Source organism: Mirounga leonina, unplaced genomic scaffold (assembly GCF_011800145.1).
Source record: "Mirounga leonina isolate KUSES-001 unplaced genomic scaffold, KU_Mleo_1.0 Mir_125, whole genome shotgun sequence".
NCBI classification, from domain to species: Eukaryota; Metazoa; Chordata; class Mammalia; order Carnivora; family Phocidae; genus Mirounga; species Mirounga leonina.
In genome coordinates this window covers 73,713,785-73,730,238 of record NW_023270305.1, presented here as the reverse complement: position 1 = coordinate 73,730,238, position 16,454 = coordinate 73,713,785, and positions in this window count along the sequence as shown.

Below are 16,454 nucleotides of genomic sequence, written 5' to 3'. Positions count from 1 at the left end.
GGTCAGAGAGTTGCTGGTTTGAAGGGGCCACAAGCCAAGTAATGTGGGTGGTTTCTAGTTCCTGGAAGAGGAAAGAACACAGATTCTCCCAAAGGCCTCCCTGAGGAAGAACATAGCTTTACCAACACTTTGATTTTGGGGATTGCTGACTTCTGGAAATGTAATGACAGTAAATTTGTATTGTGTTAAGCCACTAGCTTTTTATCAATTTGTTACAGCAATAATGAGAAACTAATAGAGATGCTATTCCATAATTAATGCAATATCAGATCAAATGAAGGGTTTTTTTTTGGGGGGGGGGAGTGTTGAGGAAGGAAATACATCTTGAAGAAGTACTTATTGAGAACTTGTGAGGGTCCAGGCATTTTGCCAGATATTAAGGTTACAGTACACAGGCCCTGACTTAGAGGAGTTCATGCCCTAGTGGGAAAAAATGATTCATTAGAAAGAAGCACATAGAGGTTGTAATAATGAGCTTCTGGACAACCTAGACACATTCTCCTGCTCCCTACCCACCCCTCTCCCAGCATTGGTGTGGTTGTGTAGTTATAGGTACCAACATTGTTCTTTGGAGAGAAGGAGAAATTTTTTCAGGAAGGTTTTATTTTATTTATATCACAAAAGTTTATAGTAAAGATCTACGCATTAACACTAAATCTTTAACATACAATTCACAAACATACAGACATACAAGCAATTAAATTTTTAAAATAAGCAGAAAGGAGTGTAGGACTTTGTTATTGTTATAATTCATCTCGATTTTGGTCTTTGTCACACACAAAATTCACCTTTCTGGACTAGGTCCATCAATAAATAACATTTTCTTAGCATTTATGGTTTATCCAAAAATGTATAAGCATCATTATAAAATGTGTGTTTATTAAATCAATTATTAGTAACCAAACTAATTATTTCCACCATTCATTTGTACACATCTATTTGATATCACAGAGTACTTCTGACATCATGAAACTGAACTTCTTTAGCTCCATTATCCCCAGTGCTTGTCACAGTGCCTGACACAAAACAAGCACTAAAATAAAATAAAAATCAATTTGTATTAGGACTCTTGGCTGACATGCAAATACATGACCTTCTGAGCTATCCAACTGGCAATCCATCCCAGAAGAAATGGCCCTGATCTGGCATGGCCTGTTCTTTGTGAAACTTGGAAGAATGGATTTTAGGGGTGTGTGTGCTTCCTCTGCAGATGCTCACAAACCACCTTTTTGAGAATCTCCATCAGACTCTGAGAAATGAAATGGAACTTACCATCCAGGGGTCAAAATGTGCCTCTCTTCTTTAGAAAATCAGACCATTTGCCTGTCATTTGCAACTCCTCTAATTTTGCATGATTTCTAAAATATTTCTAACAGCTATTCAGCATCTCTTCCTCGGGTTCTCTCGGCAGCCTGAACAATTACCCACGCACCAGGAAGATGGCTAAAAAGCTGCTGGGTTCTCATCATCTCTACGGATTTGGGCAAAAGGTCTTTTTCCCTTCACACTCCTTTCTAGTGAAAGGCCAGGAGATGAGGAGAGACACACTCATGCATCAACCCTAACTCATAATAATCCTATAATAAAACAACATCATTGCCTATCCTTTATGTGAATCCTATAATAAAACAACATCATTGCCTATCCTTTATGTGAATATCAAATCTATTTTTATGTTGATATGAATTATCACACTGAATCTGCAAGGCCACAAGCACAATAAAGTGTCCTGCAATAAAACAAGGTATGCTTGTATAGAAATTAAACTCTCACAAGCTTCTAGAGACTGAGTATGGTGTTTCAGGTTCGATCCCCTGAGAGAGCTTAATTATCAAAAATATGAACTGAGGTGAATAATAAAGCTGATATTCATGAGCATCTACCATGTGGCAGACACAAACCTAAGCATATTAAATAACTTGAATACAAGTCAGTCTTCAGTAGACAAAATATGAAACAACCACTTTCTCTGTGGGCATTCACTCTCTTGGGCAGGGATCTTAGCATCTAAAAGTCTTCTTGATGGTAGGAATTAAAGATGCTGTTGCTCACATGAAGACGGCCAGAGGTAAGCCAAGAGAAATCTGCATGGGGTCTCACTGCCAAAGGCAATTCACAATAATTAATGGGTTTTATGTTTATACCCTAAACATTACCCCATAGCTTTGTTACAACTTTCAATTGTTCTCTGTGTCCCCAAGACTAAATGAGGAGGCAAGGTGGCTGAGGGCAGACTTGGGACTGGTCCTCCAGAATACAATGAACCTGGGCACAAGGACAGGATCTGCAGGTACCAGCTCCCTTCCCCAAGTTCTCCCCCATTTTTAGAATGAAGATTTCACTGAATTAAGAAGAGTAAGAATTTTCTTTCATAGACAGTGATCTTGTGCAAATCATTCAAATCTCTGAACTTCTTATATGGAAAATAAGAATAATACTTGAGAGGATAATGGGGGTGTTAGGTAGTAGGATGTGTGTCAGGGTGCCTGGGTGGCTCAGGTCATGATCCCGGGGTCCTGGGATTGAGCCCCACATTGGGCTCCCTGCCCAGCGGGGAGCCTGCTTCTCCCTCTCCCTCTGCCACTCCCCTTGCTTGTGCTCTCTTGCTTTCTCTAAAATAAATAAATAAAATCTTAAAAAAAAAAAAAGGACGTGTGTCAAATGAGTTGGTGCATCACACATATTAGGTTTCTCTTCTACCTTGCCATTAGCTGAAGATCAGTTTTTGATGAAAAAATTAACAATCATAATATTAAGTAAAATTCCCTGTGCTAGGGGACACCTGGGTGGCTCAGACGGTTAAGCGTCTGCCTTCAGCTCAGGTCATGATCCCAGGGTCCTGGGATCGAGTCCCACATCGGGCTCCCTGCTCCTTGGGAGCCTGCTTCTCTCTCTCTCTCTCTCTCTCTCATGAATAAATAAATAAAATCTTTAAAAAAAAAAATTCCCTGTGCTAGCATTCCAGATAGGACTCAGGTTTATTTCAACAGACTAACCTCTCACCAAGTGCCCCCAGTGCTCCCCACATCCACACATATCATCCTCCTTCCCAGGCCACCAGCAGCATTTCCCCCAATCCTTTCCTATTTTGCCCCCTTCTGATTAGAAGGCTCTTCTCTTCCATCTGTCTGATGAACTCTTCCTTAATCCACTCAGCAAATAGGTACCAAGTCACTACCATGTGCTACATGTTCTTCTAAGTGTTGAGTACCAGCAGCACTCCCCAAGGAGACTATATTATACAACCTATAACACTTTCCCATATTTGTTTAATTACACTCTTGCTCTTCTATAGACACTTTTTGAATCCCTGTGTCTTGGGAAAACTTGGATCAAGAAATGTATGCTCGATAAACAAATTAATAATATATAAACAAATAAATGAAAGTTCCACATTAAACTTGCCCCATTATTCTTCAAAATGTTACCAAGAATGTTGGTCCCTGCATCTACAGTGTCTTCTCAGGAAGACCAGGAGGAAATTTCTGAATGCTAAAAGAAGTTGTGTTTCCACAGACCAATATTATTTTTAATCTTATAGACACTATAAATCTTTATTCATTTATAGTGTCTATAAGATTAAAAATTTATTTATTTATTCATTCATTTACCCAGAATGGTAACAGTGAATCAACTATGCTCTCTAACTTCAATGAGCTTATATTCTCATGGCACTAAGACTGCTTTTCATCTAACCTGGATACCTGGAAGGCTCAGAGGCAAAATGTACAAAGGTGATGTCCCAACTTCCCACCCCTTCCCCTCCCTTCCTTCCTTAGTTTTCTTCCTGTGTGACCCTGATTTTCTCTCCAACATGTACTTGTTTAACCTGTTATTTTATATATGTTTATGTGAGCTGCCTCAAGTACTTTTGAGAACAACATAAAGACTTAACAATGAAGCAAACAAACATGGACACTTTCTGAAATCAGATATTAGAAGGCACAATGCACCCAGCTAAGAAAGCTGGTCTGGTTTTGTTGTTCCATTCTGAAAGCTCTATGAACTCTTTGGTCATCCCTGCCATTTTCCTCTCATCCTGATCATTTGTACTATCATAATTTCATTTGGAGATCCTCCTTATTTCCTGGAGATAACTTCCCTTTTAGAGTCTTTTGTCACTTAGAGAAATTGTGACAAAAATATTTTTATTTTTTTAATTAAAAAAAAGCTTAAAAATCAATCTTCTAAAACCTAGAGTATATGAAGATCATTAGCACCACATTACCACCAAGATACTGTGGTAAATTTCCTTCATGTTTTCTACAAGTTAAATAAAACTTGACAACCAAAGGCTTGATGACCATAAATCATGGAAGGCTTTGATTATTTTGATACAGTGTCTTTTTTTTTTTAGTTAACTGTGTTTTTTAATTGGTAAATACACTGAAACTTAGCAGAAATCCCAAGTCATGTTTAATTTATGAGTGATAATGAGCAAAACATTCATTTTTCCAAGGTCATAATTTCTAATCCTGATATTGTAATAGTCTTAATTATCTCAAAATATCTAATTAAATTAAACATTCTCAAAACGAAATTAATTCTGATTCACTTAAGTTTAAAAAGATTCAAGAATGACAATACCCAGGACCTAACAATACTGAACAAATTTGTAAACAAACACAGGCATATGTCAGAGATACTGTAAGTTTAGTTCCAGAGCACAGCAATGAAGCAAACAAATAGCACAATAAAGCGAGCCAAATGAACTTTTCGGTTTCCCAATGCATACAAAAGTTATGAGCTTATATTTGCACAGCACTGAGAGTGCTTCTCTTTTACACTATACTGTAGTCTTGCAAGCGTGCAAGAGCACCATGTCTAAAAATGCAATGCATATACCGTAATTAAAAAATGTGAATCATTATCTGAGCTTTCAGTGAGTGGTTATCTTTTTAGTGGTTGGAGGGTCTTGCCTCCATGTTGATAGCTGCAGACTGATCAGGGTGGTGTTTGCTAAAGGCAATTTCTTAAAATAAGATAACAATGAAGTTTGGAAAATGAATTGATTCTTCCTCTCACAAATGATTTCTCTGTAGCAAGTGATGTCGTTTGATAGTATTTTACCCACTGTAGAACTTCTTTCAAAATTGGAGTCCATCTTCTCCAACTGAGTCTGTTGCTTTATCAACTAAGTTTATGTCATATTCTAAATCCTTTGCTGTCATTTCAACAATCTTCACAGCATCTTCACCAGGAGTAGATTCCATCTCAAAAAACCACTTTCTTTGCTCATTCATAAGAAGCAACTCCTCATCCATCAAAGTTTTATCATAAGACTACAGCAATTCAAGTATAATAATAATGAAAAACTTCGATATATTGTGAGAATTACCAAAATCTGACACAGAGACAAACAAATACTCTTGGAAAAATGGCACCAACAAATTTGCTCAATGTAGGGCTGCCAGAAAGCACCAATTTGTAAAAAAACAAAAACAAAAGCAAAAAACACAGTATCTGTGAAACACAATAAAGTGTCCTGCAATAAAACAAGGTATGCTTGTATAGAAATTAAACTCTCACAAGCTTCTAGAGACTGAGAATCCATTTTCCAGAAAACTGGAATGGTTTCTTGGAGAATTTTGGGTTGGATTCTTTTTTGTCATATATAATATATTATAGATCTACAATAGTTACCTGCCATTCCAAAATCTCTGAAAATAAAAACCTATTGGCAAAACAGACCTAATTGGCATAGGGATGTATATAAATTATAGTATGAACTTTCATGTATTTTATTGCCTAAGTATGAATGTATTTGATTACAGGGTTTCCCCAGGTTACATTGGGGGTGTTAGGTAATATACAATATATTGCTTTTCCAAAATCCCCCAAATTCTGACTTCTAAACACATCTGGCCTGGGGTTACAGATGAGGGACTCTGATCCCACAGTCCTAAACATAAGACAATAGACTGCGTGATGACCCTAAATATCAGTTGCTTCCCTATGACCATTATTGAAACAGATTTTTACTGCCAATGAAACACTGTCATCTATCTCTGTGACTCAACTGACTTTTTGGGGGGGTAGAAAGAGATAGAGAGAGTGCAGTGGGTGAAGGATAGAGGGAGAGAGAGAATCTTAAGCAGCGCAGAGCCTGACATGGGGCTCAATCTCAGGATGCTGAGATCACTACCTGAGCAGAATTTAAGAGTTGGATGCTTAATGGACTAAGCCAGCTAGGCACCCCTCTACTAACCTTTTTAAATTTTGTTTTTTGTGCTGGTTCTTGGTTCTTGTGTGTGTTCCTCCCCTCTACTTCCCCCATCCACCAATATGACAATGGGACCACATCCTGAAGTTTTAAGAGATTATTTAAAGGCCTTCTCATCTTACAAGTAGTATGGAACAACAAATAAACTCTATGTGGGTGATTAGTGGTTCTGTTTTTGTTTATTGCCACACCCCTAACACCTACCAGCTCTTGAGGTAGGTGCGCAGGAAAAATTTAGCTGACCAAATAAGCAATCTTAGGGAGTTGAACTGAATTGGGTTGAACACTGCCATCTGCTGGCCACAAGTAAAATTTGCATACTATGGCACACTGGTCAGTTGTCAGGATTTTTATATAACACAAATACTGTAGTGCAAAGATTTGCTATTTTCACAGTATTTGATGCTGAGCAGCAACTAAGATGACACCACCAAAGTATCAAGGCCCTTATGAATAGCTCACACTGCAGTAAGATCCACTGGCTCATTCACCTCATTAATTTAGGCAGTTTATACTCCATTAAATTGAGAGCTATTTACACAAGTAACTCACACAAAGGGAGTTTTATTACATTAATATCCTTTACTTTGAAAAAGAGTTCACTATCTAGCTCCAGATTAAATCCCATAAAGAACTCAATTAGTGAACTTAAGTGCATCAACTCCTGAGAGAGGTAAAAAACTTAGCATTTGTTAAAAAAAAAATCTGCCCTCAATTACAATCAAAACACAGTAAAACATTTCAATAACAAAACTGGGGACCAAATGGGACATTTTTTGATACATAAAACTAGAACTCAAACTGATGTAACTTAGCAGAAGGTATCTATTATACAAATACACATCTTAAAGATTTGCTATTTTGATTTAATTCACTCACCCCTTTGCTCAGTTGTAATTCTCTCTTGAAGGTACATGCTACACTCCACGTGCCAGAAACCTATGAATGAAAACGTTCCCTTCTCCTGTCCCTTGGTTGTGAAAGTGCTTTCCATGAATCTTGTGTTCCATGACCTGAATTTTAACATAAAGAAAGACATTTTTACTCTTGGCTCTGGGGTGTGTTACCTTTTCCTTACATACCTTTGCCACTGGGCCTTTTTTATCACTAAAGATGAAGATGGACTTTTAATTCCCACCTCAGATGACTTTTCCAAAGCAAGAGGCTCAAATGGGCTCAATGTCTACAAGCCAGTTCTGGTTATGTACCCCAAAGGAGAGATAATCCAATCCACAGGTCAGAGTGCAAGGCAGGAGACACATCCATGTGACCTTCGTGCTACCATGTCTCCAAGAGGAGAAAATAGTTGGTGTTGCACTGGTGTGAAAATCCAGTCAGAAGCTGTCCAGAAAGAGGCCATTGTCTGTAGGACTGTTGAACGTGCTAGTAGTTACTGCATGGAGGGCTCCACAGACTTCTCTTCATGTTTTCCTTAGCCAAGTCTATTAGGTTCTAAGTTTTGTTAATTTAATTACATATGCAGTATGGAGTAAGCACTTGAAAATCAGGACCTATTAGGATACTCAAATAACACAACAGCTAAATAACAAAAATGACAACAGTAACAAAATAATAACACCCAGCAGTACATAGCACTCACTTTGTTCTAGGCACTATTCTAAATGCTTTGGGCTTATTCACCCTCCCTTCACAATAACCCACCACAATAAGTACTATGATTTCCCCCATTTTATCAATAAGGAAACTGAGGCAACTCTGCATCTCTCTGTGGCATGGTTTCTTATTATGCTGATTTGTGTGTCCCCACCAAATTCTTATGTTGAATCCCTAACCCCCAGTGTGACTATATTTGGACACAGTGCCTATTAAGGGATAATTAAGATAAAATGAGGTCATAAGCTTAGGTGGAACCCTAATGTGTTACCCCAGAACACAGAACTAAAGCCAGAAGTTAGATGCTCTATGCAGATTTCAGTTCAACATCAATTGTTAAAGAATTATAGCAATATAAAATAACTTCCATTTTCATCTTAGAAGTGTAGAGCACTGGAAAGAACATTCTATCCATATTTCCTCAAACAAAAGGTTAGACAAACTTCACATGAATGACTTTTCTTGAACCCATGAGAGAATTGAGGTCTAAGGTAAATAACCAACCAATCTGTATCTCTGGGGAAAAGCAAGTGCCCATAGGAAGAAAAAGAACCCAAGTATTTGCTAACCTACTGTGGATGAGGCTGAGTGGCATACAAGCTTCTAAGAACATTCAACTAAAAATTTCTTGTGAATTGCTATAGGCCAAATGTGGCATGCTACAAATCCTACAGGTCCCACACACAGAGGGATTTGCATCTACTTATTCACATCAACAAACCCTACCAGATATTTAAAAAGACTTGGGAGAATCTTGACCATCCTCTCGGTCTCAGTATTGCCTGAGTGCATAGAAAAGTAGCCACTGCCAAACTCGACTGCCCTGCCTCCCCTCTGGAACAAAATCCTTAATCTGCATGGAGAAGAGCAACAAAATTGTCACGTTAGGGCACTGGTGAAAACTCTTTGTAGCTGACAAAGACAAAAGGTTTTTTTTAAAAAAGCAAGAAAGAAAGGGAGGGGAAAAGAAAAGAAGAAAGGAACTTTTCCCCAAGAGAGAAGCAGGAATAAGCACACAGTATGAGAATTGTTAGACTGGTGAGGCTATTCTGTACGAAACTATAATGGTGGATACATGCCATTAGGTACTTGTCCAAACCCATCGACTGTACAACACAAAATGAAACCATGGACTTTGTGTGACAGTGATGGGTCAATTTAAGTTCGCTGATTATAACAAATATACCACTATGGCACAGGATACTGATAATCAGGAAAGCTGTGCATGTATGGAGGCAGGGGATATATAGGAACTCTGAGCTTTCCACTTATTTTTTTCTGTGAACCTAAAACAAATCTGAAAAATAAAATCTACTCATAAAAATCTCTCTCTTGAGAACCCCTGCACTCTAGAAACATCAAGCCTATGGTGCACTGAGAATAACCATCAGGGTAATCACTGAGGGTAACTGGGCAACAACAAATTTCAAGCTCAGTCCAACTCCTTACTAGATTAACACACACACTCTCATGCTGAAGGATCAGCAGAAGGGAAGTTATGCTCACCTCTAAGTATATAAGCAAAATGTACATATGTATTTATATTTATCTCACTAACTAGTGTCCTATAGAATATGCCAAGTTTTCAACAAAATATTACAGAACATGTGAAAAGAAAAAAACAGAGCCTGAGTTCTACTTCAAGAATGGCGCTTGCAGAGCTTCATGGACACATTCCCTAATAACACAAGCATAACTGGTAAAAGTTATTTAAAACACCCAACCATTTAAAGTCTAAGGAAATTGTCCTAAAGGCATACACCAAATGTAGAAACATTTGGCCAAAAAATCCACTAAAAATTTGATAAAAACAGCAGGAATCCTTGACATTTAAGCCATGGCCCACTCCCTCCCCCTGCTTCTCACAAAATATACAAAAATTTAATTCGATCAAAGACCGAAATTTAAGAGCTAAACTATAAAATTTTTAGAAAAAAACATGGGCATAAATATTCATGACTATGGATTAGGCAATGTATTTTTAGATATCACAACAAATGCACAAGCAACAAGAGAAAAAATAGACTGGACATCCTCAAAGTTAAAACTATTGTTCATCAAAGCACACTGTCAGAAAGTGAAAAGATAACCTGCAGAATGGGAGAGATATTAGTAATCCACATACCTGATTAGAGATTTGCATCTAGAATATATAAAGAACTTTTATAATTCAGTAACAAAAAGACAACTCAATTTAAAAATGGGCAAAGTATCTGAACAGACCTTTCTCCGAAGAAGATATGCATTGCAAATGGCAAACAAGCACATAAAAAGATACTCAATAGTATTAGCCATCAGCAAATGTAAATCCACACAACTACCATTGGATAATAAGTGTTGATGAGGATGTGGAGAAACTAGCACCCACATCCACTACTGGTGGGAATATAAAATCATATAGCTGCTTTTGAAAAGTTTGACAGGTCTTCCAATGTTTAAACATAGTGCCAGCACTTTTTTTAAGATTTTATTTATTTGACAGAGAGACAGAGAGAGCCAGAGGGCACAAGCAGGGGGAACGGCAGAGGGAGGAGAAGCAGGCTCCCTGCTCATGCGGGGCTCAATCCCAAGACCCCGGGACCATGACCTGAGCTGAAGGCAGACGCTTAACCAACTGAGCTACCAGGCACCCCAGAAACCATCTGGTATTAATGGAACTCCTCTATGCTCTCCATGTGGATGGCTTTCTGATCTGCTGGCAAAAATCTTCATGTGCTTTCTGATGGTCTCTCTCCCCCTAAGCCTTCTGAGTATGGGCCATCTGTACTACTATTCCCATTATCTACTATTCCCATTAACAACTATTCAGGGGCGCCTGGGTGGCTCAGTCGGTTAAGTGTCTGCCTTCAGCTCAGGTCATGATCCCGGGATCTTGGGATTGAGCCCCACATCGGGCTCCCTGCTCAGCAGGGAGCCTGCTTCTCCCTCTCCCCCCAGCTCATGCTCTCTCTCTATCTCTCTCTCTCAAATAAATAAATTAAATCTTAAAAAAAAGAAAAATGGAAAAATATATCTACACAAAAATTTGCACACAAATGTTCATAACAGTATTATATCCACAATATCCCCAAGTTGGAAATAACCCAAATGTCTATTAACCAATGAATGAATGGATAAATAAAATATGGTATATCCACACAATGAATGTTATTGGCGTCCATGCTACAATAGGATGAACCTTGAAGTTAATATGGTAATAGAAGCTGGTCACAAAGGAAAACATATCGTATAATTCCATTACTATAAAATGTCCAGAATAGGCAAATACATAGAGACAGAAAGGAGATTACTGGCTTCCTAGGGTTTAGGAGGTTTGGGGGTTTGCCAGCTGATATCTAAGATGTATAGGTTATCTTTTTGGAGTGAATAAAATATTCTAAAATTGATTGTGGTGATGGCTGCACAACCCCATGAGTATTCTAAAAGCTCTTGAATTGTACATGTTAAATAGGTGAATGGTATAATATGTAAATCACACCTCAATAATGTTGTTTTAAAAAAAGAGGGGTGCCTGACTGGCTCAGTTGAAAAAAAAGAGAGAAAAGCACAGTCGAAAGAGACAAAACAATCATCACAACCAAGCCCAGACATGACCCAAGTATTGAAACTATCATAATATGGAGTTAAAATAACTGTGATGGGGCACCTGGGTGGCTCAGTAGGTTAAGTGGCCGCCTTTGGCTCAGGTCATGATCCTGGAGTCCTGGGATTGAGCCCCACATCGGGCTCCCTCCTCAGCAGAGAGCCTGCTTCTCCCTCCCCCTCTGCCTGCCGTTCTGCCTACTTGTGCTTTCTATCTCTCTGTCAAATAAATAAATAAAATCTTTTTAAAAAAATAACTATGATAAATGTTAAAGAACATAATGGAAAAGGAAGACAACATTTAAGATTTGACACGTATCTTTAGCAGAGATATGTAAAATATAAGAAAGAATCAAATGCAAATTCTAGACATCAAAACACAGTAAGAAACGAAGAATGCCTTTATCAAATTCACCAGCAAACTAAACAAAGCCAAGGAAAGAATCAGTGAACTTGAAGATAGATCAATAGAGATTACCCAAGCTGAAATGCAAAAAGAAAAAAGAGGAAAAAAAAATAAACAGAACACATCATTCAAAATCTGATGGGCAATAATAAATGGTGTAATGTATGTACCACTGGAGTCCCCGCAGAAGACAGAAAATGAGGAAGAATTACTTGAAGAAATAATGGCTGAGAATTTTCCTAAATTAGAGATATACCAAACAGATTGAAGAAACTCAGAGATATTGAGTAATATTAATACCAAAATAGGAAGGAAAAAAAGTAGGTCTATCATATGCAAACTGCTGAAAACTAAAGACAAAGATAAAAATCTGAAAGGCAGCCAGGGAAAAGAAATCAAATTACCCACAGAGGAATAAGAGTTACAGCAAGACTTTTTATTAGAAAACATGCTGGATGAAAACAATGGAGTGAAATCTTTTAAGTGCTGGAAAAAGTAAAACCCACATGCCATTCCAGAATTCTATACCCTGTAAAGTCAAGGAAAATCAAGCCTAGTCATACAATAAAAAGAAGAGAATTCACCATCAGCAGATCTACTCTATAAGAAATGTTAAAGGAAGTTCTTTGGGAAGAAGGAATATGATATGTATTAGAAAACTTGGTCCCAAAGAAAGAAATTAAAATTTTCTTACTTTAGTTTCCTAAAACATAGGCTTAGATTACTGATTTTACATCTTTATTCTTTCTGATATGTGCATTCAATGTAATAAATTTCCCTCCGAATGCCACAGTTGTTGCATTTCACAATTCTGATTAAGTTGCCTTTTCATTTAGTTGAAAATATTTTTTTTAAATTTGAGAGAGAGACCGTGGGCAGGGGAAGGATTGGGGGAGAGGGAGAATCTTCGAGCAGACTCCCAGATGAGTGGGGAGCCCATTGCCAGGCTCAGTCGATCCTAGGACCCTGAGATCATGACCTGAGCCAAAATCAAGAGTTGGACTGCTTAACTGCCTGGGCCACCCAGGTGCCCCAAAAATATTTTTTAAATTTCTTGTAAGACTTCCTCTTTGAGCCACGTGCTATTTCAATGTGTGTTCTTAATCTTCAAGGGTGTTGAAAATCTGATAATTTTCTGTTATCAATTTCTATTTTTTCCATTATGCATTCATTTTCTATTTTCCTAAATTTGTTAAGGTCTATTTTAAGGCCCAGAATGTGGCCTCTCTTGGTGAATGTCAATGTGAACTTGAGATGAATGGCTATTCTGCTGATGCTAGATGAAGTAAATGTCAATTAGATCCAGTTGAATATTGGCGATGTTCTTTGGTTTTCTGCATTTTGAATATAGAGTTCATGTAGGGTTTTTGGTATTTATCCTGCTTGGTATTCTCTGAGCTTCCTAAAGTATGGTTTCTGTCATTAATTTTGGGAAATTCTAGGCCATTGTTACTTCAAATAATAATTATCTTTCTTCTTCTGGTATTTCAATTATGCATTATCACATACTTTTGGAAATTGTCCACAGGTCTTCAATATTCTGATATTTTTTTAAAAATTCATTATAGTTTATCTTTGCTTTTCACTTTGGGAATTTTCTTCTGACCTATCTTCAAACTCAATGATTCTTTCCTGGGCTGAGTCCAGTTTACTGATAGGCACATCAAAGGCAATCTTCATTTCTATTACAATGTTCTTGATTTCTATCATTTCCTTTTGATTCCTTCTTAGAGTTTTCATCCCTGCTTGCATTGTCTCTCTGTTCTTGCATGTTGTCTACTTTCCATAAGAGCCCTTAACGTATTAATCATAGTTACTTTAAATCCTTTTATAATTACAAGACCTATGTTATATCTGGTTCTGATGCTTATCTCTTCAGCCTGTTCATTCTTGCCCTTTACCGTGTTGTAAAATTTTTGTTGAAAGCCAGACATGTATGTATTGGGGAACAGAAACTCAAATAATTAGGCTTTTAATGTGAGGTTTTATATTAATATTGCTAGGAGTTAAGCTACATTTAGTATTTTTATAGCTGTAGGTTCCAGAGGCTTCAGTTTCCTCCAGTTCCCTTTTGTCTTCCCTGCTGTCTTTCCTTAAGAAGTCCTTCTTAAATAGGGTCTATTATCTTACATCTTTCTCAGTTGTAATGCACTGTTACTATACTGGAGCTCTGTTGATATTTTCTCAAGTTGTAGGGAAGGGGGAAAATTCTATAACCTCATGATTAAATCTCAGTGTTTTAGTGGGTTTGAAGTCCTTGGATTGTGACTTTTAGAATATACCTTAGCCTTTTTTTTTTTCTCCTTTTGTGTGAAATAAAAAGGTTAGACGGTGCTGAATTGTTCGTCTTTTTTCAGGTCAGATAAGACTCTGATAGTTTCCCTTGGAGAGTAAACCTTTGTCATAGAAAATGCCCTTGGCTTATCTCAAAACTGTTAATTTTCCCATGGGTATATTTTTAAATGTTTACTTTTCTCAAATCTTCACCGTAAGAATCTGGTGTGAAGCTTCTGTTGGTAAATACCATGAGAGTATGGGGAGTCCCTAAGACCGGACTCCAAGAATTCTTAACTCTCACACCAGTCCACTCTCAGCCTCCAGCAATGCATTAAAATTACCATGGAAGTGTTCCTCCTGGTTATCGGTTCCAGCAATTTCTGTTCCCATTAAGTGACTTTCACAGTAATTATCTGTATTAGGCTCTCTCCAGATTTCCAGGTAATGGCTTATCCTGTAATCTCAATTTTCAGATAGATCTATTAAAATTTGTTGGTTTCCAGTTTCTCCATATTTTTTACTTATTGTAAGAATGGAAGTTGCAACTTCCAAGATTTTTACATACTGGAGCTGAAAACAGAGTTCTGTGAAATCTTTACATAAATGGAATCCTATAATATGTATTTTTTTTTAAAGATTTTATTTATTTGACAGAGAGAGACACAGCGAGAGAGAGAGAACACAAGCAGGGGGAGTGGGAAAGGGAGAAGCAGGCTTCCCACTGAGCAGGGAGCCTGATGTGGGGCTCGATCCCAGGAGCCTGGGATCATGACCTGAGCCAAAGGCAGACGATTAACGACTGAGCCACCCAGGCACCCCATATGTATTTTTTATCTGGTCTCTTCAGTCAGCATAATTATTTTGAGATTCATCCATGTTGTAGTATGAATTCATAGACTTTATTGCTAAGTAGTACTCCATTGTATGGATTTACCACAATTTATTTAGCAATTCACTTTCTGATGGATAGATTGTTTCCAGTCTGGGGCTACTACAAATAAAGCTTGTATTGAAAAAAAAAAAGCTTGTATTGACATCTATGTACCAACCTTGTTTGGATATATGTTCTCATATACATTGGGTAAATATCTCAGAGTGTAATTGCTGAGGTATATATGGTAGGTGTATGTTTACCTGATTAACTTTTTAAAGACATTTCCAATATCTTTTCCAAAATGGATGTGGCATTTCACATTCCCACTAGAATTATTATTCCATATATCACCAACACTTTTTGTATAGTCTTTTCATCTGTAGTCATTCTAATGACAAATGAGAATAATATTAATATTCAGTCTTCCAGTCCATGATCATGGTATATCTCTTCATTTATTTAGGTCTTCTTTCATATCTATCAGTGTACAGGTCTTTGCTGGGTGTTTAATTTGATCTTATGCCATTTAAAAATTAATTAGCCTATTACACTGTTTCACAGATGCCAACAGAAGACATGAGACCTCTGTATCAGAGAAAAAAGACTTTATTACTCATAACATGACAAGCAGCATAAATATCAGCATGTTTGCACCAGTTTCTCTTGCCTCCATGTTCCATGGGAGTGATGCAGCAGACCCACATGTATTCTGATTCTGTACAGGTAGTGGTTTTTAATCACAACTGATGAACACTGAGCTTGTTTGTAAGCAGAAAGTAAGCTTTATCTTTGAGCAGTGGAAGGATATTACTTCACCTTTCAAGGTTACCAGCTATATAATCAGGTCTGAGAAAATGACACAAATAAAATAATGGTTAGAGGCTTACCATCTTGGTGTGCCCACTAAAAAGCATAGGAATTCAATAGGTCCAAAGAGGATCATCTCTCTGCACATTTTTAATCAAATTTATCCATATTTCATATTTAAAGTTTTCTTAATGGTTTTCTTTATATGAGTAAAATTGTTATTTGTACAATGACCTTGTATTTTGCAACCTCATTAAACTCTTGGTTCTAGTAGATTTCCTGTAGATCCCTTAGGATTTCCTATATAGATGACCATGTGGTCTATGAATATATAGACAGTTTTATTTCTTCCTATCAAATCTGGATGTCTTTGTATCTTGCACTCAGCTGGAACACTGATGAAACTCACTGGAAAGCCACCAGCCAGGGTGTCTGTGGAAATGACCAGGAAATCATTTGCTAGGGCACCTGGGAGGTTCACTTGGAGACTAGCTAGGATGCCAATGGAATTTGCTGCATGCATGGGTGCCACTGAAACTTGTTGGGAGCTAAGCACCACTAGGTATTTCACACTCTTCTGGCTGCCACACACCAGAGGAGCAAGAAGAGAGAAAAGCACATTCATCTGGAAGAGAAGCTCCTTCCTCATGAAGTGTCCCCTCAGCACCTTC